Source organism: Tupaia chinensis, unplaced genomic scaffold (assembly GCF_000334495.1).
Source record: "Tupaia chinensis unplaced genomic scaffold, TupChi_1.0 Scaffold000186_1, whole genome shotgun sequence".
In the NCBI taxonomy this organism is placed as follows: domain Eukaryota; kingdom Metazoa; phylum Chordata; class Mammalia; order Scandentia; family Tupaiidae; genus Tupaia; species Tupaia belangeri.
In genome coordinates, this window is record NW_006159661.1 from 420147 (window position 1) to 429994 (window position 9848).

Sequence of the window (9848 nt, forward strand, 5' to 3'; positions counted from 1 at the left end):
GCCCGGGGCGTCCCCGGGCGCCGCCGTCATCCTGCTCCGCAGCCCCGGGCGCTCGCGCCCTCCCCGCCGCCTGCCCGGCCTCCCCCCGTCGGCACCATCTGGTCCTCCACGGCGGATGGAGGCCACCGCACGGCCCGCTCCATCGCTTCGCCCAACCCGGGCGGCCCCGCGCCCGAGAGCCGTGCCGGGCGTGGACAGCTCCCGGGCGCGGGGCGTGGACGGCGTGCCAGAGGCCGCCTCCACGAGGGGTCTTCTTTTGTTCCTCGTCTACACCTACGTCTTGGGCGGACGTCATGGTGTTGTACGATTTCCAAGACCACGTAAAGATGGAAAGAAGTCTCTTTGGTCTCGCCCTGGCGGTCGTTAGTGGGATTACAACTGAGGGGATGTTGGTTATCTCCCCACCCAAATGGATGGATGAATTGGACTTTTCAAAATCACAATTATCAGACACCACTGACTAATAAACCTGTGATGCTACCATTTTAAGTTCAACAGAATAACGAGGAACATGAAGCTTGTAATGAAGCAAGTCATCCATGAAGGACTAAAGACGTATATAGTCTCAGTAGATGTCGCTTACAGAAAATAACGCAATAGCAATCAAGATATAGTCACTCTATCAATAAAAATTAAACCAAGTGGTCTCTCTACATGGCGCTAAATGCCATAAATACACCACTCTCTTTTCTAAATTAAGAAATAGCCACAATATACATTAGGACCAATTTCAAAGAAGTCATTTATTTTTTAGGAAACTTTCGTAATTGTAATAGTACTCAATACACTAAAATATCCTTGTAAGGTACTGTATTACACAATACTACTTAACGCTGACACTCTTGACGTCATTATCATCACAATGGGAAGGTTCCACCATTACCAAATGTGGGGCAACATTAAAAGTAACTTGAGTGAAAACTTACATTATCCCTTTTCTGCTACCGTGTCCTATTGCAGAAGCTTCAGCTCACTGAGTTTATAGTTAAGAGTACATATTTCTAAGTAAGCTTGGTCACATGCCATTTACTTGAGCAAGCATGATACTATTACCAATTCCCTGGCATTACTGCTGTTTCATAATTAATACAAATTATAGTAATATTCATTATATATATTTTTTATTCTTTCAGATCTATTTTTCATTAAACTTCACCTGTGATACCAGTGAGAAATTTAGTTGAGTGTTTAGAAATGGAAAACAAGTTTTTGTGTCGTGATCTAAGTGGAAATTATGCTTAAATTTATATAAAAAACTTTTAAGAGCAAATATTTGGATGTTCATTAAGCAGCATACTATTCAGCTACAAAGAAGAATGAGATCTCATACACACTACAACATGAGAGAACCTTGAAGACATTATGCTAAGTGGAGAAAAAGACACAAAAGATCACATTGTCGTGATTCTATTTATGTGCAATGTTAGAAATAAATCCATAGAGACAGAAAGCAATTGGATGATTGCCTTGGACTAGACATGAAGAGTAGAAAATAATAGCTAAAAGTTACAGGGTTTCCTTATGAAGTGATGAAATTATTCTAAAACTGATTGAAGTGATGGTTGTACAACTATGGATACTAAAAGCATTTGAAGTGTATTCTTTAAAAGGGTGAACTGCTGGGACCAGCAGTTGGCATAATGGCTACGCTGGGCTCCCATGTAGTCAACCACAGTTTGAGTCCCCGACCCGGTGGCTTAAACTCATGCCAGGTGCGTGTGCGTGTGTGCCACAGATCCCAAGAAGAGAATAGAAGGGATTCCAGCGTGGCGATCCCCCTGGGAGGTGATTTCTTGCTTTCTATCTCTCTGTCTCTCTGTCTTTCTGGCAAGTGCACTCACCCTATAGCAAAAACCTCTCCAAAAAAAATGAATAAAAGGGTGAACTGCATGCTAGGCAACAAATCTGCAACTAAAAATGTGCATGTATGCATCTATGTATATGGAGTTATTCTGTTTCTAAGCATTGCAAAAAGGCAACATGAAGACAAGCAGAAAATTTGTATTTCAAATATTTGTTTAGTCATTTAAAACATCAGTTAACTTCTCTCTGACCCTCAGTTTCCCCATTTGTAAAATGAAATAATGCAGAGTTGTTGTAAGAACCAAATGTTTTCTGTACAAGTTGTTACATATACACACACACTACACATATATGTATACATACACACATACTAGGTAGGGCCAGCAGATAGAATGGAGATTAAGGCAGTTAGATCCCCCATGGCTGACTGCTTGGTTTGAGTCCCGGCAGCTTGAAAACCATGCCAGATGTGTGTGCTTGCTTGCCCAAAAAAGAGGAGAAGGGATTTCGGCGTGGACACCACTCAGGGGGTGATTTCTCACTTTCTTCTCTGTCTCTTTCTCTCTCCCCAGTGAGCACACACACCCTATAGCAAAAAAAAACAAGAAATGATAAAATTCCATTTTTTAAAAATAAGAGCTCACTATTAACTCAGAAGTGGTATCATAGTAATTCCAAGTACAGCCAGACTGAATTCTGACAGTACCCACAACTAGCTAGATGATTTTAGATATGCATTTACTTCTCTAAGCCTCAATATAATCATGTGTAAAGTACAGATAATAATCTCTTCTTTATTAAGACAGGGATTATTTGGGGGAAATTAAATGAGCATATACATGTACAACTCACACCTCATTTGGTAGACCTCAAAAAAGGTTAGTTGTTTTTATTATTTGTAATTGACTCAATCAAATATTAGAAAAATTCCTTGGGGCCAGCAGGTGGTGTGGTGGTTAAGGCACTGGACTCCCACATGGTTAACTGTGGTTCGAATCCCAGACCTGGAGACTTGCTTTCTCACTTTCCCTCTCTCTCTTTGTCTCTCTTTCTCTTCCACTCTGTCCCTCTCTGGTAAAATTAAAATAAGTTAATAAATAAACAAATGAAGTTAAATAAAAAATAATTCTTTAAAAAAAGAAAAATTCTTTATAATATTTTGTGAGGACCATTTTATATCTCTACCTCCATGCTATGGTTTTTCTTTGTTTGTCTTGGGATTTTTTTTTTTTTTTTTTTTTTGGGTGCATGCACTTGCTGGGGAGAAACAAAGAGAGGGAAAAGTGAGAAACCAGTCCCCAGTGGGGATAGTCATGCCACAATTCCTTCTCCTCCAGTCTCCTCCTGAGATTTTGAACATGCATGCACACATGCCTAGTGTCACTTTCAAGCCACCAGGTCCAGGACTCGAACTGCAGCTGGCCATGTGGGAGTCCAGTGATGTAACCACCAAGCCACCTGCTAGCCCCCATGCTATGGTCTGAATAATGGTTTGTCCTCCAAGGGCTCATTTGTTATAATTTATTCACTTACGTAACGGCATTGGGAGGCGGTGAGACCTTTAAGAAGAAGTCCCACCGTCCTGTGGGTGAGTACCTTCCCAGAAAAGATTAATGCATCAGGCCAGCCCTGTGGCCTGATTGTTAAAGAAACTGGGACCCACATAGCTGACCAGTGGCTTAAAAAACATGCCAGATGTGTGTGTATGCATGCCCTAAGTCCCAATAGGGTGGAGAAATGGAGTAGATGGCATTACAGAATAACCATACCCCATTAAAGTATGTTTTATCCCTTCTCTCTCTGTCTCTCTCTGTGAGGGTGGGCACCCTCTGGCAATAAAAATAAATTAATAAATAAACAAGATTGGTGCATGAGTCAGTGGCCTGAGAGAAGTCTCACCTTTGATGTGAGCAGTTATGATCTAGCTGACTGTGAACGCAAAAGGGACAAACCAGAATTTTAAAAATCTGTTTTCTTTTCGTCTCTCTTTCTTTTTACATTTTTACATACACTTGACTTCCTCTCCTCTTTTGGCCATGTAGTTATGCCAGCCCCACATATTTGGCCTTTTTTTTTTTTTTTTAGAGACTTTGCTATAAGGTGTGTGTGCTCGCCAAGGAGACAGAGAGAAAGCAAGAAATCCCCCCCCGGGGGGGTGGCCACAGGCAATCCCTTCTCCTCCATTCTCCTCTCAGGATTCAGGGCATGCACATGCACCTGACATGAGTTTTTTTTTTTTCTTTTTCTTTTTTTAATTATTAATTTTATTGTATTCGTTGTTATTTTTTTTAATTTGACCAAAGAGACAGCAAGAGAAGGGGAAAGTGAGAAAGCAAGCCACCAGGACTCGGACCTTGTTCGGCTATGTGGGAGTCCAGCACTTTAACCACCATGCCACCTGCTGGCCCCCACCTGCCTGCCTGCCCCCACCTGGAGTGAGTTTTAAGCCACCAAGTGTGGAACCCAAACCACAGTTGACTACATTGGAGTCCAGTGATGTAACCATTATACCATCTGCTGGTCCTCCCAGCGTGATTTTCAAGCAAGCAGATCAGGGACTTGAACCTCAGTTGACCATGTGGGAATCCAGTGACATAACCACTACACCGTCTGCTGGTTCCTAAAACTATTCTTTATAAATTGCCTAGTCCCACGTATTTCTACTTAGCAATGCAATAACACACTAAAATAGGAATCAATGCTGTGCTAAAACAAAATCCCAATAATTATAATAATAATAATACAGGGACCAGCAGTTAGCGTAATGGCTATGTTGCTGGACTCCCATGCAGTCGACCGCGGTTTGAGTCCTGGACCTGGTGGCTTAAACTCACGCTAGGCGCATGTGCTTGTGTTTGTATGCCCAAGATCCCAAGAGGAGAATGGAGGAGAAGGGATTGCCGCATGGCCACCCCCTGGGGGGTGATTTCTCACTTTCTGTCTCTCTGTCTCTCTCTGTCTTTCTGGCAAGCGCACACACCCTATAGCAAAAATCTCTCCAAAGAAAATAATAATAATACAATTAACAGACCAAATCAAGTAGTCTTGGAAGACTTCTAAGACTTTACCTCCCTGTCTTGTTCCTTCTCTTTCCCATCTTTTGATGTGTGCCTTACCTGTTTTCTTAGGTCACTGTCAAAGTCTGAACTATTAGAGTCAGAGGACTTCATGTGTCTGTTTCTTTTTCTTTTTCTCCTTTCTAGAACTCCTCGTGGAACGAGGCTTCTCAAACTCGGCTGTCTTTGCTTCGTCCTTTCTCTCTTCTTCATCAGGTATCAGAGAGTATTTGGTCCCACTTTTATAGCCATACTCTGTGCAGGATGTGTTCAGGACAGCCTCAAGAGATCTTCCTCTCTTCCTGCTCATTCTAGCATTGTTGATGTTAAGGTATTTCCCAGTCCTTTAGTTGACAACATTCTTGGAGAGGAATACTTTAATCCCATCGTTTTTCATCTCTGGGCCAATAAACTTCACCTATAATTTTCCTCTACCATCTTTTATCTCAGAGGGGTTATCCACTTGACAGTATGACGTGTGAGCTCAATGCTTCCTACCGCCTGGGATTATGATAAAGCCTCCTTTATCATAACCAACAACCTCTTGGAAAATAGTGTAGAGTAGACCAATTTTCCATGGTCTCAAACCTTCTTGAATTGATGGTTAATGTTCTATGGCTCTACCATTTCTCTTCCATAGCAAATTCCAGTGTCACCTCCAGGTCCCCCAGCTGCAGAATTGAATGTGACACCAAACTCTGTCCTATTTGTGTGTGTGTGTGTGTGTGTGTGTGTGTGTGTGTTCTGTTTTTACGAAGGAGCTTAGTGTGATCTGTCTCATATGAATATTAGGAGACTAGAAATTTAGATAAAAGAACTATTCGGGGTTAACACTACAGAGCTCATGTAAACTAGCATTTTGACTTTTATCATTAAAAGGGAAAAAAAAGCAGGGCCAGCAGGTGGCATGGTGGTTGAGGCGCTGGCTTAACCACATGGCTAACAGTGGTTCAAGTCCAGGACCTGGTGGCTTCTTTCTCACTCTGTCTCTCTCCTTGTTTCTCTCTGGTGAGCACGCATGCCCTATAGCAAATTTAAATATCAATAATAACAATAATAATAAATAAAATTGTAAATAATTCTTTTAAAAAATGAAAAGGAAGTAAATGATACTTTAATCATTGAAGCACTGATTTAATATTCTACAAGCAAGAACAAAGACTGAAACACTGTGGCTAATAACTACATAAAGGGGACCTACCAGTGGGTGGCATAGTGGTTAAGGCACTGGACTCCCACATGGATACTCATAATTCAAGTCCCAGACCTGGCAGCTTCAAACTCAAGCTGGGTGCATGTGTGTGTGTCCAATCCCAGGAGGAGGATGAAGAAGAGAATGTGGCATGGCCCTCCCCCTTGTTGAGTGATTTCTCACTTTCCTTCTCAGTGTCTCTCTGGCAAATGCACATGCCCTATGGCAAAAACCTTTAAAAATTAAAAATAACTATATAAAAATAGCACTCCTAGGCCAGCTGGTGGTATAGTAGTTAAGGCAGCTAGCTCCCACATGGCCAGCTGCACAGTTTGAGTCCCAGACTGAGTGCCTTGAAAACACGCCAGGTACATCAGGCATGCCCAAAATCCTGAGAGGAGAAATAGAGGAGAAAGGATTGTGTTGTAACTGTCCCCCATGGAAGGATACTTTCTCTTTCTCTCTCTTTCTGGTGAGTGCACACAACCTTTAGCAAAATATTTTTTAATAAAATTTAAAATAATTTAAAATAAAATAAAGGACCCCTAGAGAGGGTGCATCTCATAGGATAGAAAAAAAATATTTTTAAATACAAATGATTAGTTTCAGCATGTTTGACATTTATTCATTTGTTTATATTTAATGGTGTTTGGTATTACAACAATCAAAAATTATAATTTTGTTTAACCATTGTGGAGAAAAAACTCAAGTCCTGATAAATTAAATATGAATCAATTGTGCAATTTTATTTAATAAATCACCTGTATAGTACTTACTATGGGCCACAAATTGGTCTGTGTTCATTGTAAATAATAACTCCTGAGCTAGCTATTTGGCATGGTGGTTAAGGTGGCTGGATTCCACAAGGCCAACTACACAGTTCAAGTCTGGTCTCAACAGCTTAAGAAACATGCTAGGTTTGCACACATGAGTGTATAAAATTCTGAAAAGAGTAAGAAATGGAAGAGAAAGGATTATGGCATGACTGTCCCCCCCATGGGGGAGAGAGGCTGCTTTCTCACTTTTCTTACCCCTGTAAGTGCCCATGTCCTCTGAAAATTTTCTTTTAATAATTTTAAAAATTAATAATAGGGGGAGCCAGCAGTTAGCATAATGGCTATGTCGCTGGACTCCCACGTAGTCGACTGCGGTTTGCGTCCCAGACCTGGTGGCTTAAAACTCACACCGGGCGCATGCGCGTACGTGCCCAAGATCCTGAGAGGAGAATGGAGGAGAAGGGAATGTGGCGTGACCATCCCCCCTAGGGAGTGATTTCTCGCTTTCTGTCTCTATGTCTCTCTCTGTCTGTCTGGTGAGCGCACGTGCCCTATAGTGAAAATCTCTCCAAAAAAAAATTAAAAATAGGGACCAGCACATGGTGTAATGATTACGTAGCTGGACTCCCACAAAGTCAACTGTGGTTTGAGTCTCAGACCCAGCACCTTAAAACTCACGCTGGGCATTTGTGTGATCATATCCAAAATCTCAAGAGGAGATTGGAGAAGGGATTGCAGTGTGGCCATCTCCCATGGGGGAAGATTTCTCGCTCTCCATCTCTTTGTCTCTCTCTGTCTCTTCAGCAAGTGGATGTGCCCAATAGCAAATATCTCTCAAAATAAATATGTAAGTAAAAATAATGAAAATTAAAAATAAATAAATAAATCCTTATCCTCTTAACTTGATAAAGAAGTAATATTATTGTCTCAATTTTACAGATGGGGAAACTGAAGCAAAGAAAGTTTAGAGAACATGTTCAAGGTCACATGGCCAACAAGTGGTAGAAGGAACTCATAGCCCAGAGATTCTTTGTTCCAGGGTCATGTTCACCTCACCATGATGCCTCTCTAGAACAGCTTTCTCCTCTTTCTTAAAATGTAACTTTTTTTTAATGTACTGTAATATTTCACTTTTTATTATTTAATTTTGGTTCATTATTTTTTTAAAAATTTGATCAGAGAGAGAAAAAGAGAAAGTGAGAAAACAACTCACCAGGTCCAGAATTCAAACCATGGTTGGCCACGTGGGAGTTCAGAACCTCAGCTACTTACGGTCTGCTGGCCCTAAGTTCTAAATCAAAAAAACCCCACAAGATTATATTGGAAACCAAGAGTAATTGGAATAAGCTACAAGTTGAAAAGTATAAAAATAGAGGCTTAAATGTCCTTTATTCCTAAATTCATGAAATTCCTGTTTCTTCCTAACAACATACTTTACACTTCATGAAACTATAATGCAAATGATTAACAGTCTCTCTGGGGGCTGGTAGATACCATGATGGTTTAAGGCACTGGACTCTGACATGACTGACTGCAGTTTCAGTCCCAAATGTGGCAGCTTGATTTCTCATTCCCCCTCACCTGATCAAATTCAAAATTAATAATGGGGTCAGCAGGTGGCATGGTGGTTAAGGACGCTTGACTTCCACATGGCCAACTGAGGTTCAAGTCCTGGACCTGGCGGTTTGCTCTCTCACTTTCTCTCTCTCTCTCTTTCTCTCTCTCTCTCTCTCTCTCTCTTTCTTTCTCTCTCTCTCTCTCTCTGTCCCTCTCTGGTCAAATTTAAATAAATAAGTAAATAAATAAAGTTAAATAAAATAATTCTTTTTTAAAAAAAATTATTATTTTATTTCATTTTATTTATTCATTCATTTAATTTGACCAGAGAAAGACAGACACACACAGATAGCAAGAGAGGGAAAGTGAGAAAGCAAGCTACCAGATCCAGGACCTGAACCGTGGTCAGCCATGTGGTAGTCTAGCACCTTAACCACCATGCCACCCACTGGCCCCCAGTAAAATAACTCTTTAATAATAAAATAAAAATTAATAATAAGGGGCCAGCAGGGGGAGTGGTGGTGGAGGTGTTGTACTCCCACATGGCTAATTGCACTTCAAGTCCCAGACTTGGTGGCTTTTTTTCTCACTTTCTCTGTCTGTCTCTCTCTAGTGAATTAAAAAATAATAATAATAAATAAAGTTAAATAAAGTAATTCTTATTTAAAAAATTCTTCTGGAGGAATCAGCAGATGGCTTAATGGTTATGTTGCTGGACTGCCATGTAGTTGACCATGGTTCGAGTCCTGACCCGGCAGCTTAAAACTTATGCTGGGTGCATGTGCATGCGTGCCCAAAATCCCGATTGGAGAACAGAGAAGAAGGGATTGTGGTGTGGCCATCCTCTCTCGGAGGTGATTTCTCGCTTTCTGTCTCTCTGTTTCTCTCTGTCTCTCTGGCAAGAACAAACGCTATAGCAAAAAAAACTCTCTACAAAATACAAAAAAAAAAAAAATTCTACTGGAGAAGCAACATGATGATTGAACAATATGCAGAGATGAAGACATTGCTGATTCTACCACTACCAAGCTTTGTGACTATGCTGGTCTGTAGTGTGCTGCTATAAAAGAATACCTGGAACTGAGTAATTTACAAGTAACAGAAATGTACTGGCTCACAGTTATATAGGCGGGAAATCTGATATCAAACTACTGGCATTTGAGAGAGTCCACTTGCTACATTATAACGTTTTGGAAAACATCACATGACTGAATAGAAGAGAGAGAAATGAGAAAGCAAGAGGAAATAAACCCACTCGTGCTGTAATGCTATTAATCTGTTCATGAAGACAGGGACCTTATGACCTAAACACCTCTGAAATGTCTCACTTTTGGGTTTTTTTTTTTTTTTCTTGAGAGGTTTTTGCTATAGGGCGCGTGTGCTCGCCAGACAGACAGAGAGAGACAGGGAGACAGAAAGCGAGAAATCACCCCCCAAGGGGGATGGCCACGCTGCAATCTCTTC

General features: G+C 41.1%; 1 pseudogene; it reads right to left on the reverse strand.

Annotated features, from left to right (window-relative positions):
- Window positions 1-1296: 1296 nt before the first annotated feature.
- Window positions 1297-9848, reverse strand: part of LOC114007511 (nucleolar protein of 40 kDa-like) — a 13185-nt pseudogene continuing 4633 nt past the window's right edge.